This window comes from Eptesicus fuscus, chromosome 14 (genome assembly GCF_027574615.1).
Source record: "Eptesicus fuscus isolate TK198812 chromosome 14, DD_ASM_mEF_20220401, whole genome shotgun sequence".
Classification (NCBI taxonomy): Eukaryota; Metazoa; Chordata; class Mammalia; order Chiroptera; family Vespertilionidae; genus Eptesicus; species Eptesicus fuscus.
Genome location: NC_072486.1, coordinates 13,450,835 through 13,472,557, shown reverse-complemented (window position 1 = coordinate 13,472,557; position 21,723 = coordinate 13,450,835). Strand labels below are relative to the sequence as shown.

Below are 21,723 nucleotides of genomic sequence, written 5' to 3'. Positions count from 1 at the left end.
ATTTAATGGTTGATGGAGTTAAGATAAAAGATTAGAGGCAAGCTGTTACGTTTTGCACAGGCTTCATGTAAAGTAACTGCATCTCTTTTATCTGATTGTATTGTGGAAATAGACATTGTGTCTCACCAGGAAACATTCCCCAGCCTGCCTGGGACATGAAGGCTGTCAGTTTTTTCTTTTGGCTATCAGAGGGAATGATCTGGAAGGTAATGACCTTTGCAGCCTCTTGAGTCCATGCAATTGTTTAATACTGCCAGAAATATTTACCATTTATTCCAGCTGAAACCTGACAAGCTATTTGAAAAGATTCAATACCTTTTTTTTTAAAACAGAAATTTGGCAAAATCGGAAGCTGAATATTAAAGAGTATGATAGGATTTCTTAGAAATCATCTCTCTCCCCAACCCTCACACTCCATAGGTTTAGCTCAGTTGGTTGAGCTTCGTCCCATATACCAGGAGGTCGCAGGTCAGGGCACATGCCCAAGGTTTCGGGCTCAGTCCCCAGTGTGCAGGAGGCAGCAATCAATATTTTTCTCTCATGCAGGAGGCAGCGATCAATTTTTCTCTCATCCATGTTTCTATCTCGCTCTCTCTTCTCCCTTCCTCTCTCTGAAATAAATTAAAAACAAAACATGTTTTTAAAAATACATCCTCTCCTATGCTAAATAAAACAACACAAAAACTATGTACCCAGAGGGAAAAAAAGCTAATTAGGGATGAAGTGGCTTGGGAGGAAGGACAACCTATGATAACGTTTGAGAAACTGAGAGCAATTGCCTTATCTTACAAAGGACATTGTGAAACCAGAAATGCAGCTCTAGAAGCAGTTCACAGCCCACCTATCTTTATCATCCTCAATTCCTAAGACCAAAGAGGGGAAAAAAGAAAGCCATGTGTTTTTTTAAGTACAAACATCTTTAGAAGCACCTTGCTCAATATCTAGATATGGCTAGACATCTGGAAATCTTCTCTACTGCCTCTCTTCAGAACTCAGAAACTGGGAGTATAGTCTGCTCCAATCATTAACCTTCATTTTTCTTGTTTCCATAGAAATGCCTTTTATTAAATACCTGATTTGCTTGCATCATAGGACTAATTTTGGGAGCCCACCTGCATCACCACTTCCTGAAATGAATAACTGTTTAAATGATCTGACCTATACTTAGACTAGTTTAATGAGATATGGAACAATCTCTATCGACCCAACTTCTGGAATGTGATACTTCTCTCAGGAAGCTTCAGAGGAGGGAACTGTTGGGGTTCAGAACAAGTCACCCCAAGATGTGTGTCTGTGGTATTCAGATTATTCTGAGATAAAGACAACCGAGCTCATAAGAAACATCTGTCCCCCTCAACCCCTTTAACCAACTAGAAGAATTTTAGTTAGGGGCATTACCCATAATAAGAGATCATCATCATCAGAGACTACCTTTCTTATAAGTCCCGCGCGCAAACCAATTGCGCCACTGGAGCTCGGAGACTACCTTTCTTGACCTATCTACCTGGCAGAGCAAACTACTAATTACTGAACATCTCCTCTTCTTATTGTCCTGTAATGACCACACACACTGTACCTCATTGTTAGCTCAAAATGCCCTATATACATACCTCATTTTAACTTTCTGTCCTGAACCTCTTCTCTATGTGGGGTCTCTGACTCTCTCCTACTCACATTCTGCCCACATTCAAGAAAAAAGGGATAAGGAGGAGAGAGAATGCCTTCCACCTAAGGAGACGTCCTTCCCTGAGCTCTTGATAACTTCCATAGATAGTTCATTGGCCAGAGTTGAGTATTAATGGCCACACACAGCGTTATAGGAGGCTAAGCAAAATAATCTTTAACAGGGTGACACATAGCTAAAAATTTGGGTTCTACTCCTGAGAAAGGAGTGAAAAACAAATAGTTGTGAACAATCAACAGTCTGTTCTACAAGTGCCTTTTGTTATCTGATAGGGGCTAGTTTATGTTACTATTATAAATGAGCTCTTCTCTTTTTTTTAAACTTTATGTTTTGTTCTTTGTAATTATAATTGCTAATTACAAGTATTTAGGAAAGCCATCCTTTTCCTATGTATTCTGATTATTTCTACCAATCTTACTGAATTAGTTATTCAGACTTCTAGTAATTCTTATCTATTATCTTGAATATCCTAGATAATCAAGTTAATTATAAATAACTGCTCTGACAGTTAAATTTTTTATTCTACTTCAATATTAATCTCCAATTAATCTTACATATAAGAATTTTGTCATTTGATTGTCATGTCATATTTTACATTTCAAATATTTTAAACTAACAGGTATTAAAGTTTGCTGTCATGGACATGATATGAAGAGATGCTGGCACTACTGCTAAGACAAGTTTCATAACATGTTATTTCATAAAAAGATTCCTGAACTTTTCAAAAATTAATAACCCAATTAGAAAAATATTAACCTAATTAGCTAAAAAAACTGCTTGTTTGGTTCATAACTAAGTGAAACCTCTCACTACCACAGACAAATAACCTGAGCCAATCCATCCTTATCCCTCACACACTCACAAACAGACCTGCTAACACCTATACAAAGCACATTCTTGTAACAGGTTAGTAACATGCACTTAATCTTAAAAGGTAAAGCTATGAGTGGAAATTAAATGAAGATCATACAGTTGATTCTAAAAAATGGACAAAAAAGATGGGGAAACATAACTACTTACAGAAAAATAATTTAGGCGCTTAAGAGGGATTTTAAAATGTAACATAATCACTAAAAAAAGGTTAATGCCACATTGGGCTGCATTAATAGAAAATATGTAGGACAAGGAAGTTAAATCAGTGACTCCAACAGAACATGATAGTGTAAGGATGCTGGAAAAAGCTAGAATAGTGACGGGGGCCAGAGTTCTGTTTCCACCAATTATTCCAATGTGAGATGGCAAATTTGGTAACAAACTTTGGTGACTTGACTGTTAAGTGACATTGAAGTGTAAAAAAAATGACAACTGCCCTACCTACCACACTCAATATTTAGAAGGAGAAAATAAAACATGAAACCACTCTAAATTGTAGAATGATAAATCAATGTAAGGTATCATTACCAGCATTGATTTGAGGAAATACTTAACAAACGATCTCTAGCTAAGGATAGATTTTATTATTTTTTAATTGTTAGGCTACAAACTTATCAGAATGTGACAAAGTAAACTAAATTAAGTTTGTAAAAAAAAAAATGTTTAGTGTAACTTCTTACTAGAATTTGAACTTCTCAAAGCAATTTTTCTTTACCAGATTTCTCAAACCTTTGAAAAATTTGAAGTGCTCAAAGAATTTTTCTTAACCAGACTGTAGTGTTGTTTGTGACTATTTCTATAATTAATTTGATATCAGAGAATTGATCAGGATTTAGCTCCTATTCCTAGAATATATTTGCAAGGCTGGTTCTATAACAGTTGATACTAAGGCTGAAAAAAAAGTCAAATCTAACAGGCAAGTTTCAATGACATAGCTCTTCAATGTAATTGTTTATAGTCATTTATCTAACAATTCAGAATTTCACAGGTAGAAGAAAAGAAATTTAGAGATCTAGTCTATCTATCCCACATTAAGAATCAAGGCACATACAGAGGTAAAATATAAGATCACTCTCCTAGTTACAGAAATATCAGAATCCCCAACTCCTGGATCCTTCCAACTAAACATCATATTGTTATTGCAGATTATAATCAGGGAAGATAAAGGGATAAACCTCTGTATTAATTCACTAACTGAGGTAAATGCAAGTACATTAAATAATTTAGGCAGTACTTCCTGAGTTGATGTTATAAGAAAACTATTCAGAAAGATATTAACAGTGGTACTAAAGTAAATAAAAAAATAAAAGGCTTTCCCCATGAAAATGTAACTATTCAAGAAAGTTAAAGAGTTTTCTTTCTTTTAAGCTTCATCAAAGGACTTTTCAGGGCCTTTATATGCTAAATCTGTGTTATAAATCTCCAAGAAAGGTGTTTAGAATGAAGTATTTTCCCAAGAGCATCTGACCATGAATCCTTTACTGTTCAGACACAACTGGCATCATTGGGAATAAAGTCTGGAAAACACTTAGTGTGAGTCAAATGTCTCATACATAGCAATGATGGATGTCCATTGATAATATTGTGATAATGACTAATATTCCTCAAGCACTTATGTGTCCGGCACCATGCTAAGTGCTTTATGGGAATTTTCATTTAATCCTCACAGTCTTCTCAAGTGGTGATAATATAATCTCTACTTCACAAAAGAAGCAGGAGGAGCAGAAGGAAGAGGAGGAAGAGAAGGAGGAGGAGGAAGATGAGGTGGAGGGAAAAAGGAAGGAAGGAAGGAAGGAAGGAAGGAAGGAAGGAAGGAAGGAAGGAAGGAAGGAAGGAAGGAAGGGAGGGAGGGAGAAGAAGGGAGAGAGCAGGGAGGGAGGGAGGGAGGAGCTGCTGCTAGCCTAAACAAATAACCTGTCCAAGGTCACATACTAGTAAGAGGTTGAGTTAAGGTTAGACCCCAAGCAGTCTAACTAGAGTCCCCATTCTCAATCATCATTCAACAATCCAATACTCTTTTTTATATTCTTTTCTTCTCCCTAATATTTCATTTAAAATTAAAAACTAGAATATTTTCATTCCAAAATAAATTGGTAGGGAAAAATAAATTACATGGATGATTCTCTTTGGCAGCCAAGTTGAAAATTATAGGGTCATAGAAAAAACATGGTAGGGTACTGGAGTCAGTCTTTATTTCACAGTTAGACCCAGCTCTGGCACTTGTTAGCCTGTGACTTTCAGAAAATTCTTGGTTTCAGTATTTTTTTCAATGACTGGAATGAAGAAAAAGAAGAGATAAAAACGTGTATCACTGGTATTTACTGTAGTGACCTCAGAACTGTCAATAAGGGTGCTCTTGACTGTGAAAAGTAGTTATCAACATCAGCATTATAGGAATGTTTTAGGGATTAAAAACAATACAAATATTAAACAAAGAATTTATATGCATAGCCCATGGACAAACATTGGTCAGGGAAGGCCTGAGGAGGGGGCAGCAGCAGGGTGGAGAGTGTCGAAGGGGGGGGGGGCATATGTAATACTTTAAACAATAAAGTTTTTTAAAAGGTAAAAAATAGTCCTAGTTGGTTTGGCTCAGTGGATAAAGCATCAGCCTGCAGACTGAAGGGTCCTGGGTTCAATTCCAGTAGAGGGCACATGCCCGATCCCCAGTAGGGGGCGTACAGGAGGCAGACTATCAATGATTCTCTCTCTCTCTCCCTCTCCCTTTCTCTCTAAAATCAATAAAATATATTAAAGATAATAATAAAAATGCTCTCTTTAAAAAAAAAGGTAGCCGAAACCGGTTTGGCTCAGTGGATAGAGCGTCGACCTGCGGACTCAAGGGTCCCAGGTTCGATTCCGGTCAGGGGCATGTACATTGGTTGCGGGCACATCCCCAGTAGGGGGTGTGCAAGAGGCAGCTGATCGATGTTTCTCTCTCATCGATGTTTCTAACTCTCTATCCCTCTCCCTTCCTCTCTGTAAAAAATCAATAAAATATATATTTTTAAAAAAGGTAAAAAATAATAATACAAATAAAGCACTGGCACACCATAGACGTAATGATAGCTCTCGTTATCACTAACAAAATATTTATCAATTTGACAATTGAGAATGAATTTCAGGATCTTACACTTCCTGAAATGGGATGAAGGGAGAATGAGAGGAAGGCTTTATTAGATTATAATGCCCTCCAGTTACTACCATCCTTATTTATGCTTCACTGATTAACTTTCTGATTTAGTAACCTAATCTATGCCACTGCCTCCAATTATTTCACCACCAATTTATTCCTTACCCCCTTTTACAGTATTTATTGGTTCTCATCATATACTCTCCATGGTCTTATAAATAAATAAATCTATTGGTTCTTCCTCAATACTCATTCTTTCTCTTTAACCTTGTCACAAGTGTCTTCCTTTCTGAAACTCTATTAGGAAGACGTCACTGACTTCAGTATTCTGATTCTATCACCCATGTAACCATCCTTCTGATTTTCTGTACTTCTCTAATAGTCTAGTTGATTTGCACAGTTCTACCTTCCCTACTTAGTGGATGCTTTCCCCCAACCCATTTCTAAAATACTTTCACCTTCTTCCCTATTCCTCTATCAGGACCCACTTGAAGTTTCATAATTTTCCCCAAAAGTCTCTCCCTCTTCTAAACTACTAAAGTGTGTACTTTTTAGGAGCTATGTTGTCACTCTGTCCACCACTGTAATATCTATGGGTTGACAAATGAGCAGGAAACTTGAAATTTAGGGGTGAAGAGGGTGTGTATGTGCCTAGCAAGTTTAAAGAGGCCAAATGGGCAACTTGTTATGCTCCACATGGGCAGAGGAGGGGAGTGTAGTATGTGTATGTTAATTAGAACCAGTACCCTAACTCAATTAATTAAATGTTATTGACATTGAAAGGGGCAAAAAAAACAACAGAAGGGCTCAAAAAGATAAAAATAGAGTTCATAATTGCTTGCCCAATTTTAGCACTTTTAAGGCTTACATTATTCTCTAAATTTCCAAGTCTATAAATCACTCTATAATCTGAAATAATTTTCATAGTACAGTTTAAGAACTCAAATACAATGTTTTCATTAAGTCTCGTGCAAATAACTAAATGAATCTTTATGCATTTATATGAGAAAGCAACTAATGTTCATCAGTTAATCAAAAGACTCTTTATTCGAGAAACACACACCAAACAAATGTCACTTAACATTTACTACTACAAGGCTACACTGACACAAGCCTCAACAACGGCAAATATGTAAAAAAGAGTAGGAAAGTACTGTTTCCAAAACTCCTTGATCTTACATCACATTCTTTACAAGGTACAAACAAAATTCAGGAACACAAATTGTTTTTGAACACCCAGTAAATTAAAATGTGAATTATATAAAGTGCATTATATCGAACTATGAACCAGGAGGTCACGGTTTGATTCCTGGTCAGGGCACATGCCCAAGTTGCAGGCTCGGTCCCCAGTAGGAACGTGCAGGAGGCAGACAATCAATGAGTCTATCTCATCATTGATGTTTCTCTCTCTCCTCTCTGAAATCAATAAAGATATATTTTAAAAAATAAAAATAGCTCTAGCTGGTTTGGCTCAGTGGATAGAGCATTGGCCTGTGGACTCAAGGGTCCCAGGTTCGATTCCAGTCAAGGACATGTACCTTGGTTGCGGGCACATCCCCAGTAGGAGGTGTGCAGGAGGCAGCTGATCAATGTTTCTCTCTCATTGATGTTTCTAACTTTCTATCCCTCTCCCTTCCTGTCTGTAAAAAATCAATAAAATATATATTTTTTAAAAAATAAAAATAAAGTGCATTATGCAAATATTATCTCATTCCCATTCCAGGATCTTCTACTTAAAGAAAATGAAAAACTATTTTCTCAACATGCTAAAAAAATTGTCAAAAATAATGCACAACTTTAAAACCCTAAAATTATTCTCATTTAAATGAGAAACAAGCCAAAGATGTTTACTATTCGCTACCATAATTTAACATTATCCTAAATGTTCTGATAATTATAATTTTTTTAAAAAGGAATAAATATTAAATATTGGCAAGAAGACAAAACTATCATTTGCAAAGCTATAACTGCCTTATTACAAATAATAAAAACTATTAGAATTAAAAGCTCATAAAATGACCATTTAGAAAACAGTATACACAAATCATCAACTTTTCTATGTCCCATACCTAGAAGATGTAATCCTCTTTAAAATACAATGAAAAAAGATTACATTCACAATAGCAAAATAAGTTTGAAAATATCAAAATTTAACTTTGAAGACAGGCAGAATCAAATGAAGAAAACTATAAAACATTGAGTAATTAAAGATGACTTGGAGAAATTATAATTATACTAGAGGCCTGGTGCACAAAATTCATGCATGGGCGGGGGAAGAGGGGTGTCCCTCAACCCAGCCTGCACCCTCTCCAAACTGGGACCCCTCGGGACCACTGGCTCCTAACCGCTCGCCTGCCTGCCAGCCTGATTGACGCCTAGCTGCTCCCCATGCTGGCCCCCTGCCGGCCTGATCACCCACAACTGCCCTCCCCTGCCAGCCTGATCACCCACAACTGCCTTCCCCTACCAGCCTGATCACCCACAACTGCCCTCCCCTACCATGACCCGCCTCCTCCTCGCAAGGTGGTGGAGACGCTGGGACTGGCCTTCTCATGCTGTGCAGAGCCACGGGACCCCCAGGCCTCACCGGGCAGAGCAGCCACCAGGCCCCACCTCCACTGTACATGTGGCCATCTTGTGGAGGCCATCTTTGTAGCGGCCATCTTGTGACAACGTCACAAGAGGGTGTCGCGCGAGGGTATGATGTCACCTAGGCTTTTATTATATAGGATTGTAAAGATATCACAATTACCTCCAAAATGTTAATTTAGAAATTCCAATGGGGATCTTTTAGAATCTTAATAAAATGTTTCCAGTTAAAGGTAATCTGGAAAAATAAATACATGAAAAATGCTGAAAATCTTTTGAAAAAGATAATAGAAATTCACACAACCATATAATAAGATATATTAAAAGTTCTAATAATTAGGACTGTTTGAAATTACTGGATCAATAAAGATCCCAATGAAGCAGAATAAAAGGCCTAGAAAAAATCATATGGATATATATAGACATAATTTGTTATATAATAAAGATGACATTTAAAACTTCTGAGGAAGGATATGGAGAAAAGGGAACCCTTGTACACTGTTGGTGAGAATGCAGATTGGTGCAGCCACTATGAAAACAGTATGGAAGTTCCTCAAAAAATTAAAAATGGAACTGCCTTATGACTCAGTAATTCCACTTCTGGGGATTTATTCAAATAACCCAAAACACTAATTTGAAAAAATATATGCACCCCCATGTTTATTGCAGCATTATTTACAATAGCCAAGATTTGGAAGCATCCCAAGTGTCCATTAGTAGATGAGTGGATAAAAAAAGCTGTGGTACACTTCCACAATGGAATACTGCTTGTCTGTAAAAAAGAAGGAAATCTTATCTTTTGCAACAGCATGGATGGACCTGGGGAACATTATGCTAAGTGAAATAAGCTAGTCAGAGAAAGACAAGTACCATATGATTTCACTCATATGTGGAATCTAATGAACAAAATGAACTAACAAGCAAAATACTGATAGATTCATATATACAGAGAGCAGGCTGACAGCTGTTGGGGGTGAGGTGGGGGGCTGAGTGGCAGAGGAGGGAGGATTGAGGCAAAAAAAAAAAGAGAGAGAAAAAAACTCATGGACAACAGTGTGGTAATTGCTGGGGGAGGGGTGGTTATGAGGGTGAAGGAAGTTGAAGGTGAATATAGGGCGATAAATGGTGATGGACGGAAACTTGACTTGGGGTGGTGAACACACAATACAAGTACAGATTATGTGTTGTGCACCTGAAACCTGTATAATTCTGTTAACCAGAGTCACCCCAATAAAATCGATAAAAAGGGGGGAAACTGACTTTAAGAAACACAATAATTGTGAAGCTAAAGAAAAAATTAAAAATAATAAATCCTTTGAGGAAAAATTATTGTTCAATAAAAAGTATTAAAATAATGGACTTGCCACTCTACATTAAAAATATATCCAAAATAAAGATGTAAATATTTTTTAAAACTGTGAAAGTAATATAAGGAAATAGAGGTGAAGCGTTATATAATCTGGAAATTCGAGAAGGCTTTCCTACGCAGGCAGATACCATAAAAGAAAATTTTGATAGATTTAACTATACCAAAAATGTTTTAAAATCTGTGTAGAGCAACATCCTGTACACCAAAAAGTCTCATGTTCGATTCCCAGTCAGGGCACATACCTAGGTTAGGGTTCGATCCCAGGTTGGGTGCATGGAAGAGACAACAGATTGATGTTTCTCTCTTCCTATTCCTTCTTCTCTCTCTCTCTCTAAAATCAATAAAAACATATCCTTGGGTGAGGATTTTTAAAATCTGTTTTAAAAAGAAAAACCTACACCAAAAACAAAATTAGGATGCAGATGACAAACTGGAGAAATTATTTGCAATGTAATTTGACAAAGGAATAACAGTTTCACATACAAAAAGCTCTCGTAACTCAATTTTTAAAAATCTCCAATATCTTAACAAAGGACACTAATGGATAATTCACAAAAGAAATACAAATATTTAGTGTCACTAATAATGAAATAAAATTTATAGAAGATACAACTTTTCATATTAAAATGGCAGTTTTTCATTGCTAGTGCTGAATATGAAGAGGTTGCTGGCTTTCTCAAAACAATTAATAAATGTGAATAGTAATTAAACCTTTCTGGAAGGCATTCTATTAATATCTATTTAAAATAATTTAAATATGCATAACTTTTGACTTCCGAATTTATCCTAAGGAAATAAAAATATAATGATTAAACTGTCTAGAACCTAACTGCTACATTATTCACTCACATTTATTGAGAAAAGCTTAAATTTTCAACAATTGAAATGGTGGTTAAATAAATGATTATAAATCCAGTTGCCAAATATTATCCACACATTTAAAATGATGTTATATGTTATAAACATATAATATTTTATTGACTTGGGTAAGCATTCATTCTATTAAGTGAAAATAAAACAAGAAAAACAGTTCATACCAAAAAATGAAACTTTATACCATATGGTTTCTAAAAAAAAAAAAAAAAGTAAATACCTATTAAAAAGGCCAATAAGACCAAAGTGATAATGATTATTTATGCTTTCCTTAATTTTACAATATTACTACAATTATTATGTATTATATTAGTAACTAAGAAAATACAGAATGTTTACAATACTGCTGTGACTATAGTAACAATGGTATCCAAAACCAGGGCAACATTGATATTCCCACTCTATTTAGGCTGCACCAAAATCAGGGATGCCAAGCCTCTCTAGGTCAGAGCATGCTTTAGTACTTTAATCACAGTGAAAGAAATGTTGAGAACTCTAGAAAAGAATCAAAAGTTTTTCACTCCACCTTTATGATCAAGTACAATGTGAAAAAATATTTAGATATTAGCCATTCTGCTTTTAGCCCCATGCCAAATGTAAGAATCACGGGTAAGGAACAAGCCCTGGACCTCAGCACCAATAGGGCTCAGCTTTTACCTACATTCAAATTGTGAGCCAGAAACTATTTTCTAAAAAGTGAATGGGGTGAATATAGGTATTATCTTTCTCAGTATAGAAAGCATGGGCCTTCAACACTTTCTAATCACAAATCTTCTCAGTCTCATTTGGGAGACAGAGAAATTATTTTCTCCCCCAATGTATTTAAAAGGCATATATCCTAACGACAAGCCAGCAGGATTTATTCTGAGCAAAGATGTTGTAAACAGGAGATTTTCAAATGTTAAATGTTCTCTTTCCTCAGTGCAAATATGCAGCCTTACTCTGCGAGGGCCAAAAAGACTCTGGCTCTCAACAGTAAGCAATAATCAAACTGTTAATTCCATCTGCTCCCCTCATAAAAATTACAAAACATTACATGGTAGTGCCAGGGGTCTCAGGCTGCATTTAAGGGGTTTTCTGAAGGGCATCCATTTTCACAATATCAACATGCTAATTTTTTTTTAGTACTTCGGGGAACCAATCCTGATACTATATGATGACAACTTTGGTGCTGATAACAAATAAATATACTATCTTTAACATCTTTGTTAGAGATGTTGTTTCCAGAATTATCTTCCTTTCTTATTGGTTAAAGCACTAAATTCCAACCACTTCTATTGTCTCAGGAACTTAGTTCCAATAAACCTCTAATCTTTCCTGAGTATCTTATTTCTTGCTTTCCTTAAGAATGTAAAGAAACAAGCATAACATTTCTTCAACCTGAATCCCTCTGTAGTGGTTTCAACATGCCTGCACAGTGGAATTACCCAGGGAACTTTAAAATACATATGCAACTAATCTATTGTAACAGAAAGTACAGCAATTGTTTACAGGGATGAAAGGAAAGGGACGAGAGAAAACTTTTGGAGGTGATGAATCTGTTCATTATTTTGGTGATGGTTTTGTGAGTGTAAACATATGTCAAATAAACTACACACTTTAAATGTGTAGTTTATTAAATGTTAATTACACTTCAATAAAGCTGTTGAAATAAATACTGATGTCTAGGTCCCACCCACAAATTGATATGGGGGCTCCCCCTGGAAACTGGGATTCTTAAAAACTCTCCAGATGATTGTGAAGGTGCAGCTAAGATTGAGAACCACTGCTCTATAGCGATCTTTATCTCCTCTCTCCATTCTTTCAGTTTTCTTGAAATGCCTCATTCAAGCATGTTTACTTTATCATCATCACCCATTCTTTCTCAATTTTCTAAAGACTGGTTTCTGAATCACCACTCAGCTAAAACTGTACTTGTTAAAGTCACCTATGGACTCCTGACAAATCCAATGGTTCCTGGAGTCCTCTCCTTACTTGATACCTCTTTATAGTATTCAAAACTGGCCATCCATTCCTCCTCTATGTGAAAATCTCTCCACCCTTAGCATCTCTCCGGATGGCCCTCCCACCTTTCTCTGACTCCACCTTTCTCTTCTCTTTCACACTATTCTTCTACCTACTTCTGCTCTTTATCAGAGTCTGTTCTCTGGCTGCTGCTTTTTATCATGCTAAAGACTTTCCCTGACTTATTTCAACATAACTAAATCAATGCACCTTCATTTAACCCCCAATTTTCCCTCTAATCCTGATTTCCTTTACAAATTCCAAATCCTTAGATCCACACACCTATATCTTCACCTGAATGCTCCATAGCTTGGTCAAATTCAAAAAAATTGGAAATATAATTTATCGTCTTCCCTCCACTTATGTGTTCCTCATTTCCAATCAATGGAACGAAGTCAAATCCTCAGGGTCCTGATTCCTCCTCCTTTCTTCCAAAAGGTGACAGGGCCAATCAGATTCTACCTCACTCTGTCAGAGTGAGGGTCTAAAACACAAATAGATTGGTTTCTTATTGATCACTTTCAACGAAATCCCCTTAGCCAGGAAACAATTCCCTAGTCCAGCCTTCTACCACCCTCACTAGTCTCATCTTCCACCACTTCCCTCACCCCTGCATTCAATGTCAATGTTATTGACTTTGGACTTGTCATTGAGAAGGACTTCTCTAAGCTATCATGGTTTCTCATGCTTCCTTGCCTTCTCACTTTCTATATTCTCCTCTTGGAAAGTGATTCATTGCACTTGGCAAAATTATACCATACTTCAAAACTCTACTGTGTGCTCCTGACTCTACCTACACCAAGCTGTTAGCCATCTCCTACTCTGCTCCCTTACTACACTAGGCATATCACTTATCGCATGGTTGTATGATTGTTATTTTACTTACCTGTCTTGTAAATTAGTAAATTCCTTGATGACAAATAGCTATGACATTCATTTCTGTATCCCTAGTACCTAACAGCTTGGGTCAGTACAAAATAAATTTGTTTGATATAATTTCAATTATTTACAAAATATAAACCTGATACCCCAAACATGATCTTCATACTAACATTATTTACAGATTTCTTAATATTCATTATAAAATAAATATCAGGCAACAGGATCCTGAATATAACAGTCAAATATCTTGACTATAAGATATTTTTAAACTCTGTCAAAATGACACCACTCTAAACAACAACAAAAAATGCAACCAACAGCAGATTTCAGAAAAGATATATACAACAAAGAAAGGAAGTAGGAATAACATACTAATCTAGCCAATGCCTTATCTGGATGTCCATATCCAGGTACTATTAAGGCTGATAACTAAGAGGGTTTTATAATCCCTCTCTGGTAAGAATCAGTGTAAATAAAAAAAGAATAAGCTAAATCCAGAATTTGTTTTCTAACCATGCGATGGTTTTCTCCCTTACCATTTTGTTTACGTGAATTATTTGAATAACTAAAGGTTTTTCTTTTTTCTTGCTTGCTTTTCCCTGCATTTTAAAAATGTGGTGCTTTGGACTAATGTGGGTCTTGCAAACCTTAAAATGTATTAACCTAAAGAATAAAAAAAAATGCTCGTAAGTTGGGGAACTTGAGGGGGTAGAGTTTGGATGTTAAGAGAATATAATTAAGGAAAACAAGCCTCCCAGGACTATAACATTGACTCAAGGTTACACAGATCCTTATGACTTTATGTAGGTAAGATTTTAAAAGCTGAAAATCTCAAACTGTAAAAGTGTTGCATGATCCCAAGAGGTGGCATTACCAGCTCCAAAACCTACGTGTGACTCAAAGGACAAATAATTTGCCAAAGGACTGCGGGGGGGGGGGGGGGGGGGCCCTCCTGGGCCCTCCTGCCTGCAGTCGGGGCTCTGAGATCAGCGGTAGCTGCCAGGCCAGTGGCACCAACTCCCCTACCTGGAGAGCGAGCGGAGCGGCTGCCGCCGGGCGGGCGGGCGGGCGGGCGGGCAGGCGGGCGAGAGCGTCTGTACCCGACACCGATCCTGTGCAGTCACCACCACTAGGGCAACGCCAAATCTTTCCGAAATGCCTAAACTCTGAGTGCACAATGCACACATGTGCACACTGAAGGGCGGACACCCGGCTCGGCTGAGGCGTGCAAACTTGAGGTCTTTCAATGCCACAACGTTCAGACAAAACCCAGACGGGTCTCGAGAAGGTTAAAACCGGCCTCGGGGAAGTAATAACTCAAAAGAAAAAAGGAGGCAAAAGGCTGAAGAGATAGATCTCCGGTGTAATAACCAAGGAAGGAATCGTGGCTGCTTTCTGAACCACTACCTCCTGCGGGGGAACCACAGACCCCAAGCGAACGCTTTCCAAGAACGAGGACGGGGGTCGACGGGACCAGGTTGGCCACCAGACCGGACCGAGAGCGGTAGCCTCGCTGGGCGGGGAGGAAAGGATGGGAGAGGTCAGGCCGGAGCATCAGCCGCGGGCGCGGGGAGAGGGGCTCCCAGCCCAGGTCGACTCCGCAGAGGGGCGGCCGGTCGTCTCCCCCGCTCCCCCCGCCGCCAACCTCTCCACCCCACCCCCCACCCCGAGGCAGCGACACCCGGGTCACGCCCGGAGTCTGGACCGCTCCTCGCCGGGAAGAAAGGCTCGAGTCCGCGCGCACAAGGCTGCCGCCGCCCGGGCAGCGGCAGGAGGCGGGGGGGCGCCCAACTTCGGGGCGAGCAGCCGCCGACCGCACGCCCCTCACCCGGGCCCGCCGCTCGCGGCCCGGGACGCCCCCGCGCCCAGCGGACGGGTCCTGCGCCCACCCGCGACGCCGCGCGCGGAAGCCGTTACCTCCAACGAAGCCGCCGCCCAAGAGACCAAGTCCCCGTCCCCTCCCCGCCGCCGCCTCTCCCGGCTCCTCCCTGACAAAAAAGTTGTCGGTCGTTGGCCGCCTTGGGGGCCCCGCCGTGGGTCGTTCGGCCGGACTCACCAGAGCGGCTCCCAGACCTCCACTCCCAGAACTTCCCTCGTCCGGCTCCGAGAGACGGCGAAGGCGTCTGCTCTTCCTTTTCCCGGGTAGTAGCAGCACCTGCCCCCCTTCTTCCTAGCAAAACGGGTCCCGAAGAGCCATCTTCCCCCCTCGGCTCACTGACTGACAACCCAGCTCCCAGAGCCGCCACTGCCGCCAGCTACTCTGACGGGCAAGACGAGGGACCCGTCCCCAGGCAACCAACCACTACCGCCCCACTCCAGTTGGGCCTATTGCCGTCGCCCGGGGCGGGACCAGAACAACTTCTCCACCAATGAGAATCTTCCTCTGCTAGGTCTGGGGCGGACCCGTGAGGTGGGAGGGAGGGCGACTTCGGTGGGCGTGGTCTCCGCAGTGGGCGTGGTCGGAGCGCCCAAGTGGAGATGATTGACTGTAAGATTTGCGACAAAGAGTGATCAGTGAAGGTCTGTCTCTGAGCCGTTAGGATGTATAGCCCTCTCAGAAGAAAATAAGCCTTTCGGAGTGATGTTAACCATAATCACAGAAGAGAAACTCACTGATATTTTAATTTCTTGATCAAAAGGACTCACTTCCCAGTAATTGGAGACACAAGAATTTATCAAAATTTTACTAAATTCTAAGCCCCAAAAAAAGTACGTTTTTATAAAATGGTAATAAAAACGCTTCCCACTTTATTATATCGTTGCTTTTGGCCTTAGCCTGGAAAAAGTCAAATACAATTTCCCAAATTTCTTTCCATGGACTCCCCCCCTCCCCGACTCCCCACCCCTCCATCTTCCTACTCTTCAAGACACACATTATTTTGTGTAACGACTGGGAAGCTGAGCACATCTGAGCCAGCTCCTACATATAGTCCCTCTTTTTTGGACCTTGTCAACTCCTCCTACCACATCCTCTCAAATCCAATCAGAATTAATAAGAAGAAAAATGGACCTTCAACCTGGAAGATGGGAAGTCATTCTAGGTTTTTATTAAAAGGGGAAAAACTTCTGAAGCAACAAGTAAGCTTTCCAAATATGCCACACATAAATAAGAAAACATATTACTTGATATCAAAAGGGCATTAAGCAAACAATTTTAGGTAATCATTTGGGCGGATCTATAGAACAATCAGACAGGATCTCCCTTCCAAGAGCACAGCCGTGATTGTTAGCAAATAGTAACAAAATGCAGTGATAAGGGCAACAGAACTGGGTTCAAAGAGCAAGGAGCACACACAGGAAGAAATTACTGTGTTTAAGAAAGGGAACTTCACAAGGAAGGTGATGTTTGAATAGGATCTTAAAAGATAGCTAGGAGTTTACCAGGGAATAAAGTCAAAGGGCATTTCAGGAAGAGAAACAGCATGTTCAGAGGCATGGAGTTGTGACAGGGCACTGGGCGGTTAGGAAACATTGAAAAATGCATAGGCTGAAAAGTGAGTAGCAGCCAAAAATTAAGCTAGAGCAGTGGTCGGCAAACTCATTAGTCAACAGAGCGGCAAACCGCGGCTCTCGGGCTACATGTGGCTCTCGAGCCGCAGTTTGCCAACCACTGAGCTAGAGTAAAGGGTTGAGATGATTGTAAAAGGCCTCGTGAGCTACACTAAGGTATTAGGTGAGCATTGTCCAACAGAGCTTTCTGGGACGATGGAAATGTTCTATATTTGATAGTCATTATCCACATGTGATTATCGAATACCTGCAATATGGTATAGCTCAAGAACTCAATGTTTATTTGCATTCTAATAACTCCCATATTGGACAGCTCAGATTTAGACTTTATTCTACAGGCAATGAGGGACCAACTGAATCTTTTAATCATGTGGACAACACAATCAGGTTTTCTTTAAAGGGTGAAAATCCTAAAGCCAGTTTAGAGAGTATCTGTTCTCTTTAAGGGAAATCTTGACAGATCAGGCCAGGGAATTGGTGGAAAATTGGGGTGATAATTTAGATCAGCTGGGCCACAGCCTGGCCAGGGCAAGTGTTTACCCGAAGGATAGGGACAGGAAGATCTAGTGAGTCTGTTATACCCTGACATCTTAAAGAACACAAGTAATCAAAACAGAGAAATTGAATTCTGCTATCAAGTCATGGCAAAACAGGAAGTAGGAGAGTGAGGGGCCAGAAAGAAAACGAAATCCAAAGGGTCAATTAGCTCATAAAACAGGGAGAGAGCAAGAGTGAACAGAGGAGTACACACACACACACACACAATCAGTTTTACTGGCCATTATTCATGTGATCCACCATGTGTTGGCCTGATTTAAAGAGCCAGAGTCTCCAGTGTCAGGGAAGGCCCATTAGGATAGGGCAAAACTCCAGGAGAGATGAAGGCCTGAACCACACCTGAGGAAGTAGGCATAGGAGGGAAGGGCGAATGTTTGTTGACTTTCTGCACACTATAAGGCATTCAGCTTGACAAGAATGCAAAAGAATGCTAGAAGCTTACAGCATACATAGCTGGATAGCAGGTGAAAAGTTAAGCAAAGATTAATCATTCGACACAACAATGAAAAAGATGACACAAAGCAGAACATGACTGATTAATTATTCAGAGGATTTCCTAGGCAATAACCGCTGTGTGAGTTCAGAAGAGGGAGCAAGTCCAGCAGCCAGGGAAAGCTTCACAAGAAGGTAATACTGATCTGAGTCTTGAGAAATGAACAGGAATTTGAATCAGGGGGGCGGGGAGGGGGGGGAAAGTGTGAGGAAGAACCTCTTGGAATGCCTGGAAAGGGAACTAAGAGGAGAAGCACAAGCAATGGACCAGAGGGCATGGGAGGCTATTTGGGCTGGCCAGAGCCTGGCAAGCAATAGGTTGGAGACAGAACACAGAGCGCCTTCGATGCAAATTTAAATGTTCAGATTCTGTCCTTTTGCCTAGTGGCTTCCTGCCTGCTTCTTCAAATTACTTAGGATGCCTTCTAAAAATATAAATGCCCAAACCAAGACACACCAAATAAATCAGAAAATTGGGGGTGGAGCTTGGATGTAGGGTTTAGTTTAAAAGCTTCCCAGTTGCCGAAACCGGTTTGGCTCAGTGGATAGATAGTCGGCCTGCGGATTGAGGGGTCCCAGGTTCGATTCCGGTCAAGGGCATGTACCTTGGTTGCGGGCACATCACCAGTGGGGGGTGTGCAGGAGGCAGCTGATTGATGTTTCTCTCTCATTGATGTTTCTAACTCTCTATCCCTCTCTCTTCCTCTCTGTAAAAAATCAATGAAATATATTTTTAAAAAAAAAGCTTCCCAGTTGATTCTAACATATACCCAGGGTTGAGAACATAGAAATGGCAGCATAACATTACTAATGCCAAATCGGGACCGTGCTTAGGATGGAATGAGTGGAGAGAGAACTGAAGGCTGCCTAGTATATTTACATATCTGTTTCCTTTCTGCAAGAAGACAGGAAGCAGTTGACTGCCTGACTTCACTTCCTGTTTTGCAGTGGTAAGATGATACAGAAGGCATTTTAAGTTGTCTTTCCTCTAGAGTAAAACACAAACACGAATTTATGTTTGTAATCCATTCTCCTTTTCATCACAATTTGTGCATATAAAAATAATTTCAACAATAACAGTCTGCAGTTAACTGTTACATATAACTATTAATATTTTAGCAGCAAAGCACCAGGAAGATGCCTGAGAACATTCTGTTTTAAAAGAGAAATGCTTTTAACCTATTTTATTAAAGTCAGCATATTCCAGACCTTCCATGGTTGCTAGCCTCTGATAGCCATAGGCACAATTCTACATTAAATATTGAAATGCATTTGCCTTCTTACCAAAATGTTTATTAAAATGTCAGTTAAAAAAAAAAAGAAAGAAAGTAAAGGGGGAAGAGGAGGAGGGAGGGGGGCAAAGTAAGTAAAAAATAAACAAAAAAAAAGAATAAAATGTCATTTGAACATTATAAAGCATAAACATCTTTCCTATGATATTAAATTTCTGGAACTTTAAGGAAATTTTAGCTCAAATATACTTCTATTAAAATCAGCCAGAAAATAGCTAGGTAACATGACTATTTTTTTTCCAGCTTTATTGAGATATGACATATAACATTGTATAAGTTTAAGGTGTACAATGTGATAATTTTATTTATATATTATATTATATATGTGTGTATATATGTATATGTGTGTGTGCGTGTGTGTGCATATAGTGAAATAATTCATAAGGTTAGTTAACGCATCCACATCCATCACCTCATATAGTCACCATTTTTCTTTCTTTCTGTGTATGTGTGCGTGTGGTGAGAACATCTAAGATCTACTCTTAACAATTTTCAAGTATATGATACAGTATTGTTAATTATAATCACCATGCTGTACGCTACATCCACAGAACTTATTTATCTGATAACTAGAAATGTGTACCCTTTGACCGTAACCTCCCTATTTCCCCCAACCTCTAGTCTGACAACCACCAATCTATGCTTTGTTTCTGTGTAACATGACTATTGTAAGTGAAAGAGTCAGGAGAATTTTGACAAAACATGAAAAATATATTACTTTAATGGTCAGTATACTTTAAAAAAAAAATCAGAACAAAAGAATGTGACTAAGAGGTCATTCTGTCTTGCTGTGCCAGATTTCCCTTCTTGGAGAGCCACTCCAGCCAGTTCCCCAAGCTGAGGCAGCAGCCTAAGCTATGGTCTATGCCATATAACCGCCTTCATAGAACAGATAACCAGGGCTAAAAGGTGGCCTGATGTGAACACTACCCAAACAGGGATGATGGGGACTACCTACCTCCATTCTCTTTCAAGAATATGAACTGGAAATGGAAAGAAAAGTTAATCACATGGTGAGTGTAAGGAACTAGGAAGAAGCCCTAAGAGGGGCAAGTTATGAGTAAACTGAAGACATTCGGCAGAGAAAAGACATATAAAGTGGAGGAGGAAGTCATTGGTAACAAAGGAGGAGTAGAGGTAGAGACAGTACAATGAGTCACTGTAACAAAGATGGGGATCAACGAAGTCCTGCTGTCCAGGGGACAATGAGGCAGTTCATTTCCTACTGCTGCACCGGTGTTTGTGTTCAACATATGTAAGATCCAATGGCAGCTCTTCCCACAACCCTGTAAGACTCCCATCTGCATCACCTAAGATATTCTAAGTGAATTGCTGTGCCTTTCACCCTGTATAAACCAATAGGTGGACTTCCAGAATTATAGACCAAGGGAAAGAAGCTGGACCAATTGCATTGTGCAGAGAGAACTTTATTCTTCAAGGTTGGTTTCAGGTTTTTCTAGGAATAGCATCTGGAAAGAAGAGAATTTTCTCCATCATTTTTCAAAAAAGATTCATATATTAAAATTAATTTTAATATGTTTATAACAGATATTTTAAGGACAAAGTCTTCTTTCCCTTGTCTTTTAATAGTTGAGCCAATTTTGCGCATATTTGTGAGAAAGCTATAGAGATGGGTATGGAAAACCTAATGACTAACTGCTACCTTCAAGTGATTGGAAGTGAAAACATCCACTTATGTCTTCTAAAACACTTTATTAATCAATGTCTTCTAGAAGAATTGTTGGATGAGTCTACTTAGGCAGCTTTTATGAATCGTGTTTTTGAAAAACATTTTATGACGTGGGAAAAAGATGGATACAAAACGGCATACATGACACGGTCACAATTTTGCTAATTTTTTGTTGTTGTTAATTCTCACCTGAGGATATTTTTCCCATTGCTTTTCAGAGACAGTAGAAAGGAGAGAAGGAAGGGAAGAGCGAGAGAAGCATCTATGAGAGAGAGACATCAATTGGTTGCCTCCCGCAGGTACCCCGACCAGGACTGGGGATCAAACCTGCAACCCAGGTACAAGCCCTTGACCGGGAATCGAACCCGTGACCCTTCAGTGCATGGGCGAACACTCTAACCACTGAGCAACACTGGCCAGAGCAATGTTTGTGTCAGGACTCTATATAAAGCAACATGCAAGCATGGAGAAATCATGGGTGAATTTTCTTTTCTTTTTCACATGTTTTTAACTTACCAAATGTTCTACAATAAACAGAAATCAGTTTTATAACCAAAAAAAGAGGTATACATTATTTTTTAAAATAAAGAGACTATAAGCTGCATATTATTTATTTTTAATTCTGCCCAAATGACCCTCTTCCTCTCACTTTCAGTCAATTCATGGTACAAAATTCTTTAAAGTACCCTCAGAAATCCTACGGAGAAGCTCTTGTTACTGCTGGAAGCAAAAAAAACTCACTAGTGAGTACTTAATACAGAAGCACAAACTGGT

General features: G+C 39.4%; 1 protein-coding gene across 4 annotated transcripts in view; it reads right to left on the bottom strand.

The window, feature by feature from the left end:
• HYCC1 (hyccin PI4KA lipid kinase complex subunit 1) overlaps positions 1–21,723 on the bottom strand; it is a 118,470-nt gene that overhangs the window by 50,994 nt on the left and 45,753 nt on the right. For 2 of the 4 annotated variants that reach the window (XM_008148195.3, XM_028155779.2), the window contains exon 1: positions 15,464–15,694. The exons of 1 other annotated variant lie outside the window; for it this stretch is intronic. The gene's annotated coding sequence lies outside the window, so the exon portion shown is untranslated. Of the gene's footprint in view, positions 1–1,431; positions 1,476–15,463; positions 15,695–21,723 lie in introns of those variants that run through there. One more of the 4 variants, XM_054726525.1, reaches the window with a different exon arrangement.